This window comes from Triturus cristatus, chromosome 1_2 (genome assembly GCF_964204655.1).
Source record: "Triturus cristatus chromosome 1_2, aTriCri1.1, whole genome shotgun sequence".
Taxonomy (NCBI): domain Eukaryota; kingdom Metazoa; phylum Chordata; class Amphibia; order Caudata; family Salamandridae; genus Triturus; species Triturus cristatus.
This window is the reverse complement of record NC_140580.1, coordinates 1188752112-1188776996: the sequence shown is the minus strand read 5'-3', so window position 1 is coordinate 1188776996 and position 24885 is coordinate 1188752112.

The window sequence follows — 24885 nt, the reverse complement described above, 5'->3', positions numbered from 1 at the left end:
TTTCCTCCATTTCTTGCCTTTGTCGTAATGGGTTTTCTGTCGCGTTTGGCTTTGGGTTAGATGGACATAGGCCAGTTCTCGCAGCTTTCCCAGCTTGTTTTTCAGGTCTTGGGTGTATTCCAAGACTCCATGGCTCTCCCCTGTATCTTTTTCCCAGGCCTCTTTGGTCATCTCAAGTAGTGTACGGGGTTGTCGCCCGTAGAGCATCTCAAAAGCCAAGCATCCCAGGCTGCTTTGTGTTTGCCCCCGTATGACGTACAACGCCAAAGGAAGGATACCGTCCCATTCTCTCCCGCTTACTGCAAGCATCTTCTTCAACACGGTCTTGAGGGTCCCGTTATATCGTTCGACTAGGCCGTCCGTTTGTGGGTGGTATACAGATGTTCGTATTTGGCGGAGATCCACTAGCTGACAAACTTCCTTCATTAGGCGAGACATAAACGGGGAGCCCTGGTCTGTTAGGATTTCCTTCGGGAAACCAACGCGGGAGAACAGTTCGATCATTTTGTTCGATTACTCGGGTGGTGGGGTTGCGTAAGGGAAAGACTTCTGGAAAGCGGGTAGCATAATCCATTATGACCAATGCATATTGGTTTCCCCTTTTGGTTTTTGGTAATGGTCCTATTAAATCCATGCCGACCCTCTCAAAGGGGGTTCCTATAATGGGTAGTGGTTGTAACGGCACGGAAGGGGGTCTATGGATGTTCTTTTTCAGGCAGACCTCACAGGCGGAACAATGCAGTTTGATGTCTTTATATATGCCAGGCCAATAGAAGTGTCTAAGGACATTCTGGGTCGTTTTCTCACTCCCTATATGGCCTGCCAGGAGATGAGAATGTGAATAAAACATTATCTGATCCCTAAAGGGGGTGGGCACCAACAGCTGTAGGGTCTCGTCCTTACTCCCTTGTCTGTACAACAATCCCTCCTTGCATGTGAAGCGGGGGTATGTGGGGTTGGGTTCACCTTGAGATTGGTGTGCTTGTTCCCAGGCGTTAAAGAGGGAACGATCTTTAGTTTGTGCGAACCTAAAGTTTTTGTCCCCCTCCCACGGTTCGGGTGTAATATAGGCGGGGTGAGCTTGCCCCCTGTGTATAGAGCTGGGGTTATGTGAGGAAGGCATGGAGGTGGAGCGAATAAAAAGATCCAGAAACTCCGTATTGTCGGTCCCAATGATTAACTCCTCGGGTAAAGTTTCTAAGACCCCTAGTCTCACTTTATGCTGGGCCCCTCCAGGAATCTCGAGCCTTAGTATCGCTATTGGATATGGTTTTGTATCCCCATGTACACACTAAATATTCACTATGGAGTGGGGCACCACCTGACTGGTCTCTACTAATCTCCCTTGAATCACTGACTGCCGGCAACCCGAATCTAGGAGAGCCTGGACCAACACCCCATTTACCCTTACACTTACGTAGAAGGAGCCCCCTAGTTCTGCTGTGTACATGACGGATTTGGGGACATATCCCACGTCCATGGGTTCTTCCGGTGACCGGCGGTGGGGGCATAAGCGAGCAATGTGTCCCCAGGTCCCACATTCGAAACACTGGGGTCCTTTGCTAGGAAAGGCCTCCTGTCGGGAGAGTTTTGGCGGGAGATTGTCTCCGATCGGTCGCGGTTTCCTTTCCACTTTTAGCGGATTTTGGCGAGACGTTCTCTCGGTCTCCCACGGAACGTTGCGAGGCTGCGCTCGAGCGTAGGACGTGGCCATTTCGACGGCTTGGGCAATGGTCAATTGTGGTTGCTGCCGAAGCCACTTTTGGGTATTGAAGGGCAGGGCTTCTAGATACTGCTCTAGGTACACCTTGTCCATGATCTCCTCCTTGGTGCTGGAGGCCGGTGTCAACCACTTGTCGGCAGCCATTTTCAGGCGGAAAAATAGGGTCTTGGGGTTCTCGCCTGGTCTTCCTCTTTCCTTCCGAAAGCGTACTCTGTACGCCTCCGCGTCTAGCCCGAGATGGTCCAGAATGATGGCCTTGATGGTGACATATGGGACGTTGCCGTTGGCATTGGCGACCTGATAGGCCGCCTGGGCCTCGCTGGTGAGCAGGGGGACGAGGAAAAATGGCCACTTCTCTACAGGCCACCCACACGCTAGGGCAGCTCTTTCAAAATTAAGGAGGAAAGCATCGGGATCCTCCCCAGGCACGTTTTTTTGCAGTGAAATCCCTGACGGCCCCGGGGTGACCGACCGGGGGCTGGGTCCTGGTACAGGATCCCGTATCATGGTTTGCATTTCGTCCAGCTGGGCCGCTATAGTGGATTTAAATGTTTCTCTGTCGGCTTCCGCGGACTTTAGCTGTTGTTCCACCATCCAGCCTAACTGTTCCTGGCCCTTTATAATGTGCTGCAGTACTTCGTCCATCTTTTCCTTACAGATGACGGTGGTTATGCCTGCATTCTCCACCACTTGTTGCGGGAGGGAATGAGGCTCAGAGGCAGGAGGGCGTTTTAGTGAAGATTTATTTGCTCTCTGTACACTTTTTCTCTGTTTTGCGGGACGATAATATGGTAGAGACGTCTCTTCCTCGAGGTCTTGGGCCGGGTGGTGGATCTCAGGCGTCCTCCCTCTCCTGGTCCTCTCCAGGGTGCCCTGGTCTCCCGGACAGGGCGGCTCTCCGGTCCAATTGACGAGGGTGGGGTGCAAGAGGGACAGAAGGGAGATGTGGGTCAGCTGAGTGCTCACAGAAAAACACGTGAAAAAGGGGCCAGGGAGTGGAGGAAATACACCGTGCTCAGTACTCTCAACCTGCGTGACGAGTGTGGTGCGGAAAGGGTACGGTGAGGTGTACGGCTCCTATGATCCATGCAAACGCTGGCGTCCCGCCCAACCCGCTATGCGAGCCCGTACCTGCTGGTGCCACGCTTCTCCCATGGAAACGTGGCGGGGCGAGTCGCGGGGTCGTTGGCCTCCTGGCTCTGCTACCGGCAACTCTGATAGGTCTCTGGGGCACTCGTCCTCCGTCTCTTCCTCCGTGTTCTCCAACCGACTCTCTCCTTCCTCTCTCCGCTCTTCGCTGGTGTTCACACACCTCTCTCCTGTGCTGCTTCCAGGATTTGTCCGTGTCCTCCCCGCGACGTCATCACTGGGGGCGTAGTCGGCAGCGAGTTCTTCCCAGTTAAAGAAGCAGTACTCTTCTGTTTCATCCGGGCTTCTGAAGGCTGCCTGCCTGTCCCGGAGGTCGGGGTGCTGAAGGTAAAGAGGGGACATGTAGTAGGACATGCATACAGTGCGTACAGGGTTGATGTCATCTCGATCGGGGTCGGGCTCGCTGTCACAGTAGAGCAAGTGATAATTACTGTAACAGCCTGACACATTTTCCTTATAGTTTAGAGAGGCAGAAAAGAGCACATGTCCTAACAGCTACTTGAGACCATGAGCATGTGGAACCTGGGTGAGTGATTAGACTAGAGCAAAGGAAATTAGCCTTGGTGATGTTGAATATGTTAGCGTTACACACTGCTAGCTGAAATACCACACAGTGCTGAATAGTAAGCATGGGAATGCAGGAGAAGCAGCTGCCTGTGTGCTAAGAGTGTGTTTCTGGAGACTGTGTATTGTCAGGTGCAAGAGAGATCTGCATGGACGCTTGCACAACTGCATGAAGACTGCAGAGATGTATGAAAGAGCACATGTGGTAAGGGTTAATTTGGCTTATGAACATGTAGGAACTACCTCACTCATTACAGTACTGCAAGGAAAATCTACCCTGTTGTTTTCAAATGTGTTAGCATTTGCCTCTCATTTGTGAGATGGTGATGTGTGCTGCATGCTAACCATCACAGTTCAAGAAAACAAGCTGCCCCTTTCCTACGAGTGCAAGTCTTACAGAACAAGAGCAACACGAATTAGATCTCTGACAACAATTCCTGTGTGCACACAGACTCATGGTGTGATTCTACGCAGAAAACGATATTTGATTGGCAAATTCAAAGCACATTTACTACTGTGGTAGAGCAAGTGACAATTACTGTAACAGCCTGACACATTTTCCTTATAGTTTAGAGAGGCAGAAAAGAGCACGTGTCCTAACAGCTACTTGAGACCATGAGCATGTGGAACCTGGGTGAGTGATTAGACTAGAGCAAAGGAAATGAGCCTTGGTGATGTTGAATGTGTTAGCGTTACACACTGCTATCTGAAATACCACACAGTGCTGAATAGTAAGCATGGGAGTGCAGGAGAAGCAGCTGCCTGTGTGCTAAGAGTGTGTTTCTGGAGACTGTGTATTGTCAGGTGCAAGAGAGATCTGCATGGACGCTTGCACAACTGCATGTAAGATCACCTGTGGTAAGGGTTAATTGGAGTTTTGAACATGTAGGAACTACCTCACCCATTGCAGGAGTGGAAGGACAATCTACCCTGTTGTTCTCAAATGTGTTAGCATTTGCCTCTCATCTGTGAGATAGTGATTTGTGCTAACCATCACAGTTCAAGAAAACAAGCTGCCCCTTTCCTACGAGTCCAAGTCTTACAGAACAAGAGCAACACGAATTAAATCTCTGACAACAATTCCTGTGTGCACACAGACTCATGATGTGATTCTAGGCACAAAACAGTATTCCTGGGTGATACCAGTACACCTTAACTTATGGTGAAAACATACTCCATAATATCTTACAAGTTCAAGGCAGTTAAATATCTTCCAAAACATAAAATGTAAAACACAACTTTAAAAGAAGAAACAAATTTCTATTATTTATATCAAAATACACCACATACATCCCCTCTCAAATTCATAACTCACCTTTAAAAGTATTTAGTTGAGAAAGAAATGTGCCACTCACACAGCAGATTATCAGAGCCAGAATCTCTGAGCTAAACTCCTCTCACCACAACCACTAAATGGCAAACTTTCCCTCTCTTTTTTCACACATATACATGTTAACTTCAAATCACATTGCTTCCCACATTTTTTTAAATGGACACACACATTTCTATTGGTTGCAAATTTCAACCCTTTCCAAATGATTCCTACCCCCAACATGACTTCTGCCTGCTACCATGGAACACTGGTGTGAGGTCAGAAGTTCAGCACACAATGTTTCTAATCCAAAGAGCAAGAGTGCTTGACTTTTCAAACCTAACAGCATATCCAAAGTAATCTTCTGTGGGAACACATTTTTCTGAACCAATACAAAACATGCTTTTAAAAATTTAAACATACAGCCTAGTTTTTAGTGTTGAATGGTCTGAAAGAGCCAATGAGTTCTTTTTATTAAAACAAAAGTATGTAAGCCTCCATTTTACAACTATCTTTCTTTTCATATTGCCATTCTACTGAAAGACACCTTCTGAGTGCATCCAGATCTCCTTGAAAGATGTTCACAGTGTGGAGTGTAGGTCATAGCTATGTCTACTGGAGTGAAAAGTATGCGGAAAAAAGAGGTATTGTGAAAGACCTTGCTTTGCCAAATGTAGACATTAAATGGATTGGTCAGAGAGGGTTAAAGTGGCACCAATTAATGCCTTTGGTGAAATCCTTTCTACATCTCCCACAGCCTGACCTTATAATTGTGCATTGTGGTGGAAATGACCTAGGCACTTTAACAGGGGTAGGTCTGGAAATGCTTGTTAAGGACACCTTTGTGCAATTGATGTCACTTTTTCCACAAACTACCTTTGTATATTCTAATATATGCCAAAGGCAAAAGTGGAACTGGTCCAACCAATATTGTACGCAGATTGACAAAGCAAGAAAGCACGTCAATAAGTCTGTTTCTGCTTTCCTCAGAGACTATGGTATGGGTTCTATATACCACAACAACTTGCGTTACAACATGCAAGGCATTTATAAAGGAGACGGTGTACATTTCACAGATGAAGGGAACAGAGTCTTCCTCTTGAACTTTAGACTCTGCATCGGTACTTACTTGTAGGTACAAAAAAACACTCAATGAACACAACGGCTCTTTTTAGAGCCAACCAACATCTAAGCACTTAAACTTGATTTTTAATTCTTTTTTGTAATGAAGTTTTTGTCGCCGTGCGCGCTCCGTGCGCGCACCGCGCAATATTTATAAATTGTTTTTTTTTTTTGGGGACCTTAGGGGTCTTTCATGGTCCCCCTGAGAAGGCCTAGGGGGTCAGGGACTCTCTACCCTGCCCCCTTTTCACATTCTCCACTTGTGTTTTTAGCTCTCTTCTGCCTCTAAAACTCAAAATGGCGGCTGGGGGGTGTGCGCACCGTGCGCGCACCCCGCGATTTTTTGAAAAAAAATAAAATGACCCTGCCCCCTTTTCACGTTCTCCACCTTTCTTTTTCACTGTCACACACAAAATGGCGTCTGACACTTCCTGATTTCGACCGATTGGAATGTTGACTGACATCTAACCACCAATCAGAATTACGCTCGCGGACATTTGGTGCACGCCCCGTGTGAGCACCGTGGGCGCACGGTGCGCGCATATATATATTTATGTACTTTTAACTGCAATTTTCTCAGGAACTACTGAACAGATTGACACCATATATGCAAAAGGCACATGCCTGACCTGAGGACTACCTCTTTGCCAAATTTCAAGTAATTCTGTTCAGCCGTTCGGGTTGTACCTTCGACTAAAGGTCCTATGGGAAAATGCATGGGGAAAACACGTTTTGGGACCCCCCTTTTTTCTCAGCCCCCGCTTAACGAATCACCCCGAGACTTTCAGGGTAGGAGCTGAGCGGAGCGCCCCATTAGTTTTGAAAATTTCATGAAGATAAGTCAACCGGCGCCAAAGTTATTCAAAATAGAATATTCAGATTTCCTATAGGAACTCTGTCCTAACTATAACTATCTACTGGCGACCGCCAGTAGACAATATATATATATATATATATATATATATATATATATATATATATATATATATATATATATATATATATATATATTACCTACTGGCGGTCGCCAGTAGGTAGTTATAGTTAGGACCCTGTTTCCATAGGAAAACTGCAACATTCTACTTGGAATAACTTTGGCGCCGGTCGACGAATCCTCGTGAAATTTTCAAAACTAATGGGGCGCTACGCTCCGCTCCTACCCTGAAAGTCTCGGGGGGATTCGTCAAGTGGGGGCTGAGAAAAAAGGGGGGTCCCAAAACGCGTTTTTCCCATGCATTTTTCCATAGGACCTTTAGACACAGCTACAGCCCGAACGGAACAGAGTTACTTGAAATTTGGCAGAGAGGTAGTCTACAGGTCAAGGAAGTGCCTTTTGTAGGTCTGGTGTAAATCTGTTCAGTAGTTCCTGAGAAAATAGCCTTTAAATCAATATATATATCTGTGGCAGCTTACGGTGCGCTTACCGTGCGCTTACCGTAAGCTTACCGTACGCGTACGGTGACGTGCGCGAGCGCGATTCTGATTGGCTGTTAGATCTTAGTAAACATTCGAATCGGTCGAAACCAGGAAGCGGCGGCCGCCATTTTCTCTCTCGCACTCTGAGGGGGGGAGGAAAAACAAAGGTGCAAAATATGTAAAGGAACATGTTAGACAGCTCCTAACCACCTAGCATTGATTATGGTGCCCCACAAGACCCCCCAACGGAACGAACTGCGTTAAGTGGGCGCGCACGCCACGAACGGCGTAAAGTAACTTAGCATTTAAAAAACCGTACAAATTCACTGAAAAAACCATAGGTTTCACACACGTTATAGTTAGGAATTAGCATTTAAAAAACCTTGCAAATTCAGTGAAAAAACCATAGGTTTCACACACGTTATAGTTAGCTGGACATTTTACTCGTAAAAAACCATTGAAATTCCCCCGTTATAGTTAGTGCAGGCAACTATAACTCACGCGACCGCAATCCTCTGCTGATGACATATGTGTCTTTATGAAAAAAAAATATTTGTAATATATGTATAGCTAAAATTTAATGGAAGAAGACATGGGCAAATAAGTGTCTAAATACAGTATTAGCATCAGCAGAGGATTGCGGTCGCGTGAGTTATAGTTGCCTGCACTAACTATAACGGGGGAATTTCAATGGTTTTTTACGAGTAAAATGTCCAGCTAACTATAACGTGTGTGAAACCTATGGTTTTTTCACTAAATATATATATATATATATATTTCAACCAAGGGTTGCAGGTATTCCACGATCCTCCAGAACGAGAGGGCGTCTTGCTAGAGCCAGCACCTGCAAGCTGGCGACACACAACAACCAGTCTTTCTCCAGGTAAGGACAAAAGTGCGAGACAGCTCCGGGATAAACTGCAACTGACTTTAATCATTACCAGCGCTCTGTATCAAACAACCCATGAAACGCTAGGCAGACGCGTTTCGCTTGTAATAGCTTCATCAGTGCCCGTTTAATCTTTTGAAACGGGCACTGATGAAGCTATTACAAGCGAAACGCGTCTGCCTAGCGTTTCATGGGTTGTTTGATACAGAGCGCTGGTAATGATTAAAGTCAGTTGCAGTTTATCCCGGAGCTGTCTCGCACTTTTGTCCTTACCTGGAGAAAGACTGGTTGTTGTGTGTCGCCAGCTTGCAGGTGCTGGCTCTAGCAAGACGCCCTCTCGTTCTGGAGGATCGTGGAATACCTGCAACCCTTGGTTGAAGTATTGTCTACACCGCGATACCCCCCCGACGCTGCATATTTCCACACGGAGGTTACTGGCGTAAGGGGAGAGAGGAGGCAAATCATTTGCCTGATAAGGGAGACTGTAACTGACTTGCACCCCCCAGGGAACTGCGAAGGAGTGGGGGCCACCATCCAAACTGGTTTGGGGCATCACCTGTTGCCTGAGAGGCCCTATCACTGTATGGGCACTCATGGAGGACTTCATTTCCCAGAATGCCGTTGCCTGATGGGTGGAGCGCGAGTTGTCCTGCAGCCTCGGAGGTGGAGGAGGGGCAAGTAAGCACCTGACTGGGAGTGGCCGCAATAACAGCTAAAATACCAGCAGACCCCCAGGACACTGCTTAATCTTTTGAAACGGGCACTGATGAAGCTATTACAAGCGAAACGCGTCTGCCTAGCGTTTCATGGGTTGTTTGATACAGAGCGCTGGTAATGATTAAAGTCAGTTGCAGTTTATCCCGGAGCTGTCTCGCACTTTTGTCCTTACCTGGAGAAAGACTGGTTGTTATATATATATATATATATATATATATATATATATATATATATATATGTATTATCTACTGGCGGTCGCCAGTAGATAGTTATAGTTAGGACCCTGTTTCCATAGGAAATCCGCAACATTCTATTTGGAATAACTTTGGCGCCGGTTGACGAATCCTCGCGAAATTTTCAAAATAGGTGGGGCGCTACGCTCCGCTCCTAAGGGGCTGGGAAAAAAGGGGGGTCCCGTAACGCGTTTTTCCCATGCATTTTTCCATAGGACCTTTAGACACAGCTACAGCCCGAACGGCTGAACAGAGTTACTTGAAATTTGGCAGAGAGGTAGTCCTCAGGTCAAGGAAGTGCCTTTTGTAGGTTTGGTGTAAATCTGTTCAGTAGATCCTGAGAAAATAGCATTTAAATCAATATATATATATCTGTGGCAGCTTACGGTGCGCTTACGGTGCGCTTACGGTAAGCTTACCGTACGCGTACGGTGCCGTGCGCGAGCGCGATTCTGATTGGCTGTTAGATCTAAGTAAACATTCGAATCGGACGAAACCAGGAAGCGGCGGCCGCCATTTTCTCTCTTGCACTCTGAGTGAGGCAGCAAAAACAAAGGCAAAAAACAACTAAAGGGGCAATGTATTCAGTTCCTAACCACCTAGCATTGATGATGGTGTCCCCAAAGTACCCCCAAGGCCAAAAATTCAATTTTATTTGTTTTCGAAAAATCGCCGATTACGCTTACCGTACGCGTACGGTAAAAATTTATAAAAAAAAAATACTATCCACACTATCCCCACCCCGTGTGCAAATGGCGCCCGAAGGGCACCATTTGTTTATGGCATATAAATCGTGAAATGAAAGTATAAAAGATTACCTTTCACAACGAAGCGCATAATATGTCCTCCATGTGCGCACGGTGCGCGAAGCGCATCGTGCGTACATGGCCCATCCCGCGTAACGTGGGCACGGCACTAACTGCGTAAAGTGGGCGCGCGGTGCGCGAAGCGAACTGCGTTAACTGGGCGCGCATGCCACGAATGGCGTAAAGTAACTTAGCATTTAAAAAACCGTACAAATTCACTGAAAAAACCATAGGTTTCACACACGTTATAGTTAGGAATTAGCATTTAAAAAACCTTGCAAATTCACTGAAAAAACCATAGGTTTCACACATGTTATAGTTAGCGGAAATTTTAATCATAAAAAACCATTGAAATTCCCCCGTTATAGTTAGTGCAGGCAACTATAACTCACGCGACCGCAATCCTCTGCTGATGACATATGTGTCTTTATGAAAAAAAAATATTTGTAATATATGTAAAATTTAATGGAAGAAGACATGGGCAAATAAGTGTCTAAATACAGTATTAGCATCAGCAGAGGATTGCGGTCGCGTGAGTTATAGTTGCCTGCACTAACTATAACGGGGGAATTTCAATGGTTTTTTAGGATTAAAATTTCCGCTAACTGTAACATGTGTGAAACCTATGGTTTTTTCAGTGAATATATATATATATATACTGGCGGTCGCCAGTAGATAGTTATAGTTAGGACCGTGTTTCCATAGGAAATCCGCAACATTCTATTTGGAATAACTTTGGCGCCGGTTGACGAATCCTCGCAAAATTTTCAAAATAGGTGGGGTGCTCCGCTCCGCTCCTACCCTGAAAGTCTCGGGGTGATTCGTCAAGCGGGGGCCGAGAAAAAAGGGGGGTCCCAAAACACGTTTTTCCCATGCAATTTTCCATAGGGACCTTTAGTCCAAGGTACAGCCCGAACGGCTGAACAGAATTACTTTAAATTTGGCAGAGAGGTAGTCCTCAGGTCAGGGATGTGCCTTTTGCAGGTCTGGTGTCAATCTGTTCCGTAGTTCCTGAGAAAATAAAAAGTAAAATCATATACATATCTGGGCGGAGCCTAACCACACAGCTCATCCTGAGATCTGATTGGCTGTCAGCACTTCATCCAAGAAGTGTTGGCAGCCATCTTGGGACCAATATACATGATAGCACCTCATTAAAAAGCATTGCAGTTAATAGAAGGTTTTAAGACTTTAGTTACATTATAAATCATTTGTTGATGGTACCATACTCATTTTAGGAATTGTGGTATGTTCTAAGGTGATTTCACCATGTGAAAAAGCCTTCTGCTGGGATATCATGATTGAGAGAAAAATATTTTCTCATGCTTTTCCCACAGAGGTTTGGAAGGTGATCTATAAGCTAAACTGAGAGCTTATTTTCTGTAAATTCACATTATCTTTCTCAGTCATGTGAGAATGAAGTCTGACATTCTCAGTAAAACATGTACATCCAACAAGGGCAGAGACTGTCAGTTGATTCCTTTGTGTTCTACTGCAGCTTCCCAGAGTGTTCCAAAGAACAACTAGAGCGCTAACAGTCCTACTTATGATAAACGTATGGCACACCTGAAGCCATCTTGATTGGAATAAACTGGTAACACTTAAAACATTTAATTTAAAAAGGAACACAATGAGGGGATTCATTTTGCCATAGAAATTATGAATAATGCTGAAGAAAGAAAATGAGGGCACATTTTGAGTGACTTCTCAAATCCTCTTCTATTTCATTAAAAAATTCTGACATGCAGATTGAAACATGCACTTTCAATACCAGCAGCAGTTTTCCCAGGTGAGCAGTAGCTTTACTACAGTGATCTAATGAGCAAAAAGAGTGCTAACATTCTAAATTTATGGCAAATGTGTGACACATCTGAATGCCTTCTTGATGGAATCAAAGTAAAAAACTGAAAGTATTTCCTACTGAGGAGACTGCAGTAAATGAGGAAATTAGGAAACTTCATAACAAATAAGTCTCCCAAGATGGCCACCAGAGACAAAAGAGCCCAAATGTAGCCCAAATATCACCCAGATGTAGCCCAAGTATAGCCCAATGACAGAATGTCCAAGAGTGTTCTTAAAAACAACTAGAGCGCTTACTGTCTTCATTATGACAAAAGTATTGCACACCTGAAGCCATCTTGATTGGAATAAACTGGTAACACTTAAAACATTTAATTTAAAAAGGAACACAATGAGGGGGTTCATTTTGCCATAGAAATTATGATTAATGCTGAAGAAAGAAAATGAGGGCACATTTTGAGTGACTTCTCAAATCCTCTTCTATTTCATTAAAAGAATTCTGACATGCAGACTGAAACATGCACTTTTAATACCAGGGGCAGACTTCCATGGTGAACAGTAGTTTTACTACAGTGATCTAATGAGCAACTAGAGTGCTAACATTCAGAATTTATGGCAAATGTGTGACATATCTGAATACCTTCATGATGGAATCAAAGTAAAAAACTGAAAGCATTTCCTACTGAGGAGACTGCAGTACATGAGGAAATTAGGAAACTTCATAACAAATAAATCTCCCAAGATGGCCACCGGAGACAAAAGAGCCCAAATGTAGCCCAAAATCACCCAGATGTAGCCCAAATATAGCCCAATGACAGAAGTGTGCAAAACACTTATTATTTTGTGTTTTTGCAGTGTTATATAGTGCAGACTTGTCAGGTATTGGAGTGCTTTACATGAGCATTGGTTACATCACACAAGAACAAATTCATTTTGGTTGTAGACATGGGGAGACTAAGTGATTTGACCAGAATCACAGAATGTCGAGCTGAAGCAGAAACTCCAACCTGGTTCCCCAGTTGCAAAGTCTGCAGTTCTGGAAGTAACACCACATCCTCTCCCCTAAGTGCAACATTTAATCAAGTGGTCAACTGGATAAAAAAACATACAGATAACAAATAATTTAAAAGTGCTTTGTCGCTATTTGAAAACTCAGAAAATATGTCCTTATTTTAGTCTTTTAGAGCACTAACCATAATTTTGATGCCAATAAGACCATCTCATTTATGTAATTTCTAAAGGAAATGCTCTAGGTATTACAGTTTTGATTACATCAAGATGACGTCAGGCGTTCCACACTTTTGTAATAAATATAGAATGTTAGCAATCTAGTTGTTCATTAGGATACTGTTGAGAGGCAGAGGCCAGGGGTACGGACTCTGAAAATTGAAGGCAGGTAGGAGGGTGCAAAGGCAACAATTTAACCACACTGAGCAGGCAGGAAGGGCCGTGGCAGCACAACAGACTATGGAGGGCAGTGGAAAGGGGGGCAGGGGCAACAAACCAGCAATACAGGACTTGCAAGAGAGGCTGTGGCAATGTAATAGACCATTGTGGGCAGAAGGAAGAGGCAATGGTAGTACAACCATACATGCCAACAGACCCGATTCAGCCAGGAAACGTCCAATGTTAATGGGCTTTATTTGATCTGTCTCCTGTCTACAATCTCCTCTTTTTCAATGTAACTCAAAGGGGAAAATCAATACCCCAGTTTTTTTTTCAAAATCTCCCTCTTACCAAGTTCAAAATGTTCGCAAGTATGGTACATTGGATCATGGTAGGCAGGAGGAATTGGGGTAGGGACATGGACTTGGATAACAGAGGACAGGAGGGACATGGAGAGGTGCACCAAACTGACCCTGCAGGGCAGGCATCAGGGTTTGCAGCAGCACAATACACCACACAGGTGCGGGACGGGAGTGCAGCACAACAATCCATAGAAAGCAAGAGGGAGGGGACAGGACCATGCACATGGACAACAGAGAACAGAGGGACAAGAGGCAATGGTAGCTAGCTGACCATAATGGACAGACAGGAGAGAAAGCTGCAGCATAACAGACCATAAAGGGCAGGAGGGACGGATCAGGGGCATTACAATGGAACAGACAAGCCAGGAGGGAGGGAGTAGGGGTCTGCACATGTAAACAGAGGGCTGGGGGCAAGGGGGCAGGGCAGGAGCAGCAAGATTGCCATGGAGGTCAGGCAGGATGAGCACTAGAAGCAAGACACACCATGAAGAGCAACAGTGAGACTGTGATGGCATACACACAGACCATGGAGGGAAGGTGGGAGGGGGTCAGGGGCAGCTAACTGACCACACAGGGAAGGTGGGAGGGGCCATGGCAGCACAGAAGACCATGCATGGCAAGTGGGAGCGTTAGTGGCAGCACAATGGCTATGATGGGCAAGAAGGAGGGTGCAGGGGCATGCACAAAGGACGATGGAGGATAGAAGGGAGGGTCAGGACCTGTGCACAGACAAGAAAGTTCAGGGGAAGGGGCCTCACAACAGACCGCACGGGGCAGGCAGGAGGAGCAGTTGCAGCACAACAGACCAGTGAGGGCAGAAGGGTGTGGCAGTACAATGGACCATGTAGGATAGGAGGAAGAGGATAGGGGCATGGCATGTGGACAGGCAGGGTGGCAGGGACAGGTTACAGTCATCTGACAATGCTAGGCAGGTGGGAGGGGAGTGGCAGCTCAACAGAACACTCAGAGTAGATAGGAGTGGCAGGTCCATGGAACATGGTGGGCAAAAAGGATGGAGCAGGGGCTTGCACAAAGACATCGGAGGGCAGGGGGAAGGAGAATAGGGGCAGCAAGCTAAGCACAGAGTTTAAGCAGGAGGTCAATGATGGGGCATAGAATTGGGCAATGGAGGGCAGGAGGAGTGGACTGGTACATCATACTAAATTGAGGGCAGTGGCAGCACATCAGACCATGCATGGCAGGAGGGAGGAGGCTAGTCCATGGATTCACACAACAGAGGATAGGAAGGAGGGGGATGGGGCAGCAAGCTAACTGTTCAGAGAAGGCGGGTATTAGGAAATGTATTGTTTTTAAAACGTGTGTCTGTGCGAACCACTTAAAATATGAACAAGTATGCAGCATAATCTCACTTTTATTCAGGAAGAAGAGGACGTTTGTGACTGTGACTCCGGGCTCACTTGGCAGAAACACCCCCTGACCCTCCACCCCCTATCGCAAAATGTAATGCCCGTGAAAAGGGTAGGTGAACACAGTGTTATATAGAACATAGTCCTGAGAGCACGATTGAAAATGAAAACTAGATATAGTGTATGGTATAAACTATGCACCAAAAAGTGTGATATAAGATGAACCGGGCGTGAAATATAATATGCAATACATTGTGCGCAATGACAGATTCATTGGAGAGCGCGAGATAGCACAGGCACTAGCGCGTGCTATGCGATATGCGCCTTGGAGTGTAATATGCACAGGGCAGTGTTGTGTAACCTAACTAGTCTCTAAAGTTGTAATATAAAATATGTGCTGGGGAGTGTAACGTTGCATATGCACTGTGACAAAGATATGGATCCCAGATTGTAATATGTATGGCATAGCACTGTGCGTTATAACATAGGCATCGAGGAAGGCACGTTAGATGGGGCAATATAACCCGTGCGAAGACAAGTATGGCATGACATATTCACGGGGTAGTGTTACAGTGCACATGGGCTAGAGAGTGTCATAGCATATGCACTAGCTAGTGGAATACAACACAGAGGTGTGTGGCACTCAGCAGGCAATGGTGGGTGTAACACAGCATTGGGCTCTGCCAGGAGTGCACTGTGACTCTCAAGTGATGTTCGTCCCCTTTCCAGAGAGTAAAATAAAAAGTATTACACATCCGGCAGTGGATGTGTGCTTTATTAACCGTGAGGGGGGTTTCTTGCATAGTTTTGGTCGAATTTTTGTCGAATCCCCTTTGAATGGCTTGGTGTGCATGTGTATTAAATGTGCCCGTCAATAGCTACCCATGTTTGTATAAATAAACGACAAGGGTGTCTACCGGGATTAGGCACGGTAGGACATCAGACATGCCAGAGCTTCACTAGTGGTGTAAATACATTCCACGTGGATTCATTGTATGCATAGTCGCCTTTTAATGAATATCACGCAAATCGTCATGGTGATAGGTACGTACGGTTTGTCCAGCATGTCCTAGGTGTGTCTATAAATATATATTTTTTGAAAATAATAAAAAATAGTGGCCGGCCCTGGGGATTGGGGTCAAAAAAATATAATTAGGAGACAGGCCCTGGGGGATGGGGTCATCAGGGCCAATAAATTAGAAGAAGAAGGGGAACCACACAGCCCCCCTTCTTAAAAAATTAAAATAAATAAAAGACTGGCATCGTGCCGGAGGCCACGCCCCCTCCTTGCAGCACTCTGCAAACGCGCCCCCTGGCGAGTTGTAAGTTGGGGAATTAATTCCTCTTCAATACTGAGGGTCCCTGAGGGCCAACTAGCCCAACAGGCATCTCCAGTATGTGCCAGGTAGCTGCGCTGCAGACAGGTGTTCTGAGGCCAAGCCCCTTTTTACACCTCTCTGCAACGCAGCTCTGTGGCGCTTACTGGAGGTACCTAGTGGTCTAGTTTTAGACTAGGCAGTGGTATTCTTAATAGAGACTAGGCGCTTGTAGCGAGTACACCTGATATTAGTGACGTCATAAATCAGTGGCGGTGCTCAAGGGTAGGGGAGAACCACTAGCCTCCCAAAAGGATTGTGGTCAGTGCCACAAAGGTCAACAACAAAGGTACCCAAGCACACGCAAGAATAAAGTTTACAAAAATTAATGCGTTAATTAAAACATGTAACACAATAAGTGAATCTCCGTTTCTTTCTTCAATTTAATATTCATGTTCTCATAGTAAGTTTGTAGTCTTCACAGTGGTATCCAAGCCAACACGTGTTTCGTCGCCTCTAGTATTATTGTACATGCGACTTGTTCACGGCTAGGTACAAATTGATATGGTAAATTTACATTAGTCCAGCTGTTAATTTAAGAAGTTTGCTTACATTTGTTGATACTTTAAACAAATGTGCTCCCAGGGTTGGTGTCAGAATTCTCTACGTGGGAGGTGCTTAGCACAAGGCTATGGTATATAGCATGCACCGTGAGGTCAAGTGAGTACTATCCTTCTTACATCAGTTTGTGACCAACCAGATACATGTAGCTCTAGCGTGAGGGCGATAAATTGTGAAGTTTCGCATATGTGATATACATCCTTTTATTGTGTGCTGTCAAACTGAGTGAGCCATGCGGTATGCAGAGTCCAAATCCGAAAAGGTAGTATAAAGGCAAAAGCCTAATATAGGATGAGGTGAAGTCAACTAAGTATAAGTGTTATTCGATCAATGTGAAAAAGAGAATAAACTGACCTGAACACTGTTTAGTTATTAATCACTGTAATGAATAAGGTACAAAGAAAAAATTGTACATATAACTGTTAGTAACCACATTAGTGGAACATAACAAAAAATATGAAGTGATATGCTTATTGCGGGCATGTACCGGAAAGAAATACATACTTTATGTATGACGGTAATTCCAGGTCATACAGTCAATCGACGGGGGGGGCCCAATCCTTGTAAGGAAGACGTATTTCATCAGTAGCTGTGCTCAGTATTAGTGTAAAGTTCTCATCTAAGGATCAACAAGACAAGTAACAGATTCCGTATGAGGAACTCTTATTACGAAAGCAGAGTACCGCAGCCCCATAAGGGGGACGGTGACTAGGATACAAATATTTTTGTCCTCGGTACTATTGGTGAGTCCCTTACCTCCAAGTAGAAGAGAGTGTATCTGTTATCCGCAACTGCCCCCAACCGCGTCTGGCTCCAATCCGAGTTGCCGGTAAAACTCACTCGGCATGTTTATAACTCGTGATCGGAGGACACGTGACCATTCGTCATGTGTATAGATTGAAAATTATCGTAAAAGCAGGCGCCATCTTTAAGGCTGTTATTATTCGTATTGCCCACCGTATTTTGTGGGGTAAAATATGATTAACATCAATCCTATTGCTAATTCTCAAAATATACGTGTAACGTGTATATATGCTTAAGGAAGCCGGTAAAATAAACACGGCGTTTGTTCAGATATGTGTGAATGTATCGGGTTGGGGCTAGTGCCAAAGAATAAAAGTAAATCTTGACTGTAATGTCTAAGCGAAATCAATAATATGAAGCCAAAACCAGTAAGTCATTTAAAATTCTAGCGACGCGTTAAGATCTTGTAAAAACAAGAAATGGCGGCCATCTTGGAACGGGTAGATTATAGTTAACGCGGGGAGCAATTGGCAAAGAGCAGCGAGGACAACTTCGTTAAGTATCCAGATGAGGCAATTTACGGCATGTGTAGTCAGCAGAATCCCTGAATAGAAGCTGACCAGCAATATGGCTAGTATAATCGTCACGATTTGATCTATTTATTCAGTACTTAATCCTAAATCTCTATCTACATAGGAAATGAAAGGGCCCTGTGAAATATAGGAGTAATGTCCAAGAGGTTGCAGAACTGGTATCAAGAAAAACGGGGAAAGAGGGCAAAACCTGTATATAAATAATCTGTGTGTCCAGGAAAGACTGAGAGTTATTGTGTATATTAGAGACTGTACATACCGCTTGTGAGACAGGGTGGTGACATATAGATTATAGTCGTCAATGGTTATAGTGCAAAGGTGAGTGACATCTTAAAACATGATAGAAATATATTTACACACATTGAACTGCATAAGTACATAACTTACATAATTAACATAGACGCCGGTCAACTATGTATACATGATTGGAAACGATGTATCGCTATGCTAACATATGTGGTCCTATTCCTATTTTTATCTTCATTTTCCAAGGAAATAATGCATTTCATCATCGACATTCATCCCTATATCAGTCGTACGCAATTTCAGAATCCAGGATGCTTCATTCCTGCGAAGTGCGAGTTCTCTATTACCCCCTCTGGGGTTTCTCATTGTCTGTTCAATACCGTAGAATAGAAAGTCCTTGTGTGCACCTTGAGACTGGCAATCAAGGATGTGTGTTGCGATGGGATATCTGCGGTCCCCCTGCTTAACAGCCCTCATGTGTTCGCCTATCCTGACACGCAAGGGACGTATCGTGCTCCCCACATATTTTCTGTTACATCTACACTCGATGATGTATACTACAAAACTTGTGTTACAGTTGATATTTGTAAGAATCTTTTAGCATCTGTCATTAGGACCCACATGTTCGAATTTCTTGCTGTAAGCCCATTTGCAGGCTGAGCAGTGGCCGCACCTATGGAAGCCCACCATATATGTAGACAGCCAGTTTTTACTGATGGGAGGTGTGGGATAGCTCGGGCTCAGGAGACTTCTAAGACAGGTCCCTTTTCTATAGGTAATCTCAGGTTTGTCGTCAATCACCCCCGTCATTGTCTCATCTTTCTTAAGGATGTGCCAGTGTCTGTTCAGACTCTTTACTAGGGTGTTAGAGAGGTTGTCAAAATTCGTAATGAACCTGACTTTGTTCTCCTCTTTGCTCCTACTAGTGTTATCCCTTAAGGTCGTTTCTCTTTTGATCCTCTTGATCCTAGACTCAGCTTTCTTAATGGTTTTCGTATTGTAACCTCTAGACTTGAAGCGTTTGGTCATTTCTGCAGTACATTTTGTGAAGTCCGAATCTACACTGCAATTGCGTCTAGCTCTGACAAATTCCCCATAGGGAATAGCATTAATCTGGTGCTTGGGGTGCGCGCTGGACGCATGCAGTATCGCATTGCATGCTGTCTCTTTGCGATATAATCTGCTATTGATCTGATTGTTATCTATATACAGTTCTGTATCCAGAAATGTCACCTGCACCTTGCTATGCTCATGCGTAAACCTGATGTTCCATGTATTATCATTAAGGTGTTCCACAAATCTCATAAGTTTTGTATCGTCTCCTGTCCAAATCATCAGGCAGTCGTCAATATATCTGCCCCAGAAAAGAATGAATTCTGTCCATTCCGATCCATGTTGGCCCCAGATCCACTCCTCCTCAAACCAACCCATGAAAAGATTGGCGTACGAAGGAGAGAATCTGGAGCCCATGGCAACTCCCTGTTTCTGACGGTACCATTTATCTTTAAAGAGAAAAACATTGTTGTCAAGAATTAGCAATAGGATTGATGTTAATCATATTTTACCCCACAAAATACGGTGGGCAATACGAATAATAACAGCCTTAAAGATGGCGCCTGCTTTTACGATAAATTTCAATCTATACACATGACGAATGGTCACGTGTCCTCCGATCACGAGTTATAAACATGCCGAGTGAGTTTTACCGGCAACTCGGATTGGAGCCAGTCGCGGTTGGGGGCAGTTGCGGATAACAGATACACTCTCTTCTACTTGGAGGTAAGGGACTCACCAATAGTACCGAGGACAAAAATATTTGTTTCCTAGTCACCGTCCCCCTTATGGGGCTGCGGTACTCTGCTTTCGTAATAAGAGTTCCTCATACGGAATCTGTTACTTGTCTTGTTGATCCTTAGATGAGAACTTTACACTAATACTGAGCACAGCTACTGATGAAATACGTCTTCCTTACAAGGATTGGCCCCCCCCCGTCGATTGACTGTATGACCTGGAATTACCGTCATACATAAAGTATGTATTTCTTTCCGGTACATGCCCGCAATAAGCATATCACTTCATATTTTTTGTTATGTTCCACTAATGTGGTTACTAACAGTTATATGTACAATTTTTTCTTTGTACCTTATTCATTACAGTGATTAATAACTAAACAGTGTTCAGGTCAGTTTATTCTCTTTTTCACATTGATCGAATAACACTTATACTTAGTTGACTTCACCTCATCCTATATTAGGCTTTTGCCTTTATACTACCTTTTCGGATTTGGACTCTGCATACCGCATGGCTCACTCAGTTTGACAGCACACAATAAAAGGATGTATATCACATATGCGAAACTTCACAATTTATCGCCCTCACGCTAGAGCTACATGTATCTGGTTGGTCACAAACTGATGTAAGAAGGATAGTACTCACTTGACCTCACGGTGCATGCTATATACCATAGCCTTGTGCTAAGCACCTCCCACGTAGAGAATTCTGACACCAACCCTGGGAGCACATTTGTTTAAAGTATCAACAAATGTAAGCAAACTTCTTAAATTAACAGCTGGACTAATGTAAATTTACCATATCAATTTGTACCTAGCCGTGAACAAGTCGCATGTACAATAATACTAGAGGCGACGAAACACGTGTTGGCTTGGATACCACTGTGAAGACTACAAACTTACTATGAGAACATGAATATTAAATTGAAGAAAGAAACGGAGATTCACTTATTGTGTTACATGTTTTAATTAACGCATTAATTTTTGTAAACTTTATTCTTGCGTGTGCTTGGGTACCTTTGTTGTGTACCTAGTGGTCTAGTTTGACCCTAGGGACCCTTAGGATTCAAGGGGACTTAATCTCTCAACTTAGAACAGCCACAGGGCGCGTTTACACAGTGGTGAAGGGAGGGGACGGGGCCTGAGGTGACGTGTGCAAACACGCACTATGGCACGTTTTAAATTGGGGATATAATTCCCCTTCAATACTGAGGGCCTCTGGGGCTAACTAGCCCACCAAGTGCTTCCAGTAAGCGCCACTGAGCTGCATTGCAGAAGGTGGTCCAGGCCGTGCCACTTTTTACACCTCTCTGCAACGCAGCTCTGTGGCACTTACTGGAGGTACCTAGTGGGCTAGTTGGACCCTAGGGACCCTCAGGATTCAAATGAACTTAATCTCCCAACTAAAAACGGACACAGGGCGTGTTTACACAGTGGTGAAGGGAGGGGACGGGGCCTGAGTTAACGTGTGCAAAAACGCCCTGTGGCCTGTTTTAAAAGGTAGTTTTAATCCCCCTGCCCTATTATATACTAGGGGCTTACAGAGGAGGTCATGCTAATCACAGGGGGACCCAACGCATAATGTTCCCTAGTGTATGCAGGTGTTTTCACTGTATTCTAATTGTCTTTTAACATAGCACTGGCTCTAGGACTGGTTAGTCAGACTCAGTTACCACCAGTATCCGTCTGAAAAAGTTGAGGGTACAGGATGATTTTGCAACAAGGCTTCTTTCTGCTCTTCTTTTTGTTCTTTCTGCACGTTATCCTTCTTCCTGCACTTTTCTTCGTCTTTGAGGACTTCTGTTGCTTCTTTCGGCATTTCTTTTTTTTCTTTCTGTGCATTTTTTCTTCTTTCTTCACATGTCCTATCTCTGTAGGCATAGTTAGAAATTAGCATTTAAAAAACCTTTGAAATTCACAGAAAAAACCATAGGTTTCAGGCACGTTATAGTTAGGAATTAGCATTTAAAAAACCTCAGAAATTCACTGAAAAAACCAAAGGTTTCACACATGTTATAGTTAGCTGGACTTTTCACTTGTACAAAACCATTGAAATTCCCCCGTTATAGTTAGTTCAGCTAACTATAACTCGCGCGCCCGCAATGCACTGCTGATGACATCACATATTACATCACTCATGACATGGTCAGTGACATCACTCATGACATCATGTAATAAATCTGATTTTCTCCTCATCTTTAATCTCATGTTTGTCTTTTTCAATAAGTAATGAGGCTCTCGTTATCTCCTTAACTTTTGCTCTGGCTTTGTTGATCACTGCTTTCGAATAGCCTCTCTATAGGAATCTCTGTATCATGACGCATTCTTCCTTTTCAAAACTCTCTACCGTGCTGCAATTCCATTTGGCACGGAGGAGTTCTCCCAGGGGAATGCTATCAATAAGAGATTGTGGATGACAGCTTTTGGCATGGAGTAAACTGTTCCCTGCTGTGGTTTTTCTAAACAGAGAACTTTCTAACTTGTCGTTCTGTACCGTTAACTTAAGGTCAAGAAACTCCAACGTTGTGTTGGACCATTGACAAGTAAATTGTAGATTGAAGTCATTAGTGTTAAGAACTTCAACAAAATCTTTTGCCTCACCTTCATTTCCCTTCCAAACACAAAAAATATCGTCGATATAACGAACCCAAAGAACAACTTTGTCACTGAAAGATTCTGATTTCCTCACAATAACTTCCTCCCAGTACCCCAAATAGAGACCCGCAAAGTAAGGAGCACCGGGGTTTGCCTGTAAATTTTGTTGTCAAAAATGAAAAAATTCTGTTTAAGACAGATGGACATAATCTCAATAATCATTTCAGTGTGACTGAAGTATGAGACCGATCTTTCATTGAGAAAATACCTGCATGCTTGGAGCCCCAATTCATGCGGTATGCATGTGTATAAACTCGTCACGTCTAACGACAGTAATGAGAAATCTTCTTGCCATAATTTCACATGAAGAGGGTGTGGCATTACGGCCAAAGCTACCGACTTTGGAGCTGGGGAACCAGGTTTTGAGCCTCGGCGTTGGCTCAACATCCTGTGATTCTGGGCAAATCACCTAATCGCCCCGTGCCTACTAAAAATGAATGTGTCCTTGTGTAATGTAACTGGTGCTAATGTAAAGCGCTCCAATTGCTTCTGTTCAAGTTCATGCTACATAAAACAGCAACAAAAAAGAAAAAGAGAGCTGACTCAAGCATCCTAGGTGTGTGAGAGGCCACGGGGCCGGTGTCCGGCCACTCCCTCTGTGCAGAGAAGGCCAGGGTAGGCCGCAGAGGGCCCCACGCCCTATAAAGCACCACAGGCCTGCCACATCCTCTACCTGTCAGGAGAGTACCGCGTGGAACGAAGGAAGCATAAATACTCCTGCAGTGCACGACGGGAACTGTAGTATTACCAAGATGCAAGCGGCAACCCGTAGTTCTATGTCAGTAACGGAGGCTTGGAATAATGCTTCTCTTTCTTTACTTGAGTATTACAGCAGCCAATGAAAACTTTAAACTACATAACCCAATAGCCTTTGCTACTTGTTCTCTCCACCAATCACAAGCCACCACGTATGCATTAATTCCTATGCGCTATGTTGTTCATGTCTAGCTGCATAAGCGCATGATTTTGTATCTGCGGTGTTTGTGTACTAAACCCTTTTTTTATGCAGGCGAACGCGCTTATGCGTGTAATGTAGGCTTGCTGGCGCCTGCGTTTGTGAAGTGGAGTGGGAGCGGGACAGATGCGCATCACGTGTATTAAAAGGGGAAGTCCTTTTTCTAGCTCAAACCAATTTGCGCATGCGCTAGCAGGCGATCGGAGATAATTGCTGTCCGACCGGCTCCTCGGCATGTGTAACACTGAGTGGACACTTCCCCAGTCCCTGCAACGCTCGGTGGGGCGCTGCCCGAGGAGAGTTTGGGGTGGCTCCCTCCACATTCAATTGTATTATTATTATCAAGTCTGAGAACAGTGACTTTAAAAGGATTATGGCAATTATTACAGACTTGTTGGCTTGATGCTCTAGGCCTGTGAAAGTTCAGGATTTGATCACCCCTGGGCATACTCTCCCCCTGAACCTCTTCCATCCCTCCATTAGCACGATGGCGTACTACGTTGAGGAGGGTGACGAATATACCAAGTATACTTAGTTTAAAGAGGTGCCTTACGAGCACCACATGGAGGAGCAGCTGGTTGGAGCACTAGGTTCACACGTACAGGATTCAGTGAATCATGCAATGATTAATGTCTTGCAGCCTTTCACCCAACCCATGAAGAATAATGGCAGACGTGTGTCGGGAGGACTTTTAGGGAATTCCTCACTCAAGGAATTAAAGTTGGGCGAACCTGGCTTTGCCCATCAGGTGACTTCCATGAGTTCTTCCTCCGCTGAAGTGCTGTCGAAGATGGCGCCTACGGTCCTTAAGGAGCATGGGTATGGAAGTGCGTTCCCACAGGGTACTTTGGGTGCCTCCTCGATTTCCACCCAGCGGGTGCTAATGTGTCTTACAATTCCGAGGATGCGCAGAAGAAACAACCGCCAGCAACTAAACGTAAGCGCAAGACTTGTTATATGAAGTCTGAAGACCAGCCAACAAAAATCTTTTTTTGACGCCCAAAATAGTGTACACCGAGATCTACAGAATGGGTGCCCTGCGTGACAGTCACACAGTACGTGCAGGAGAATATGCAGCAGGGTTTTGACCGTGAGGTGCGCAATACATTAAAATCAGTT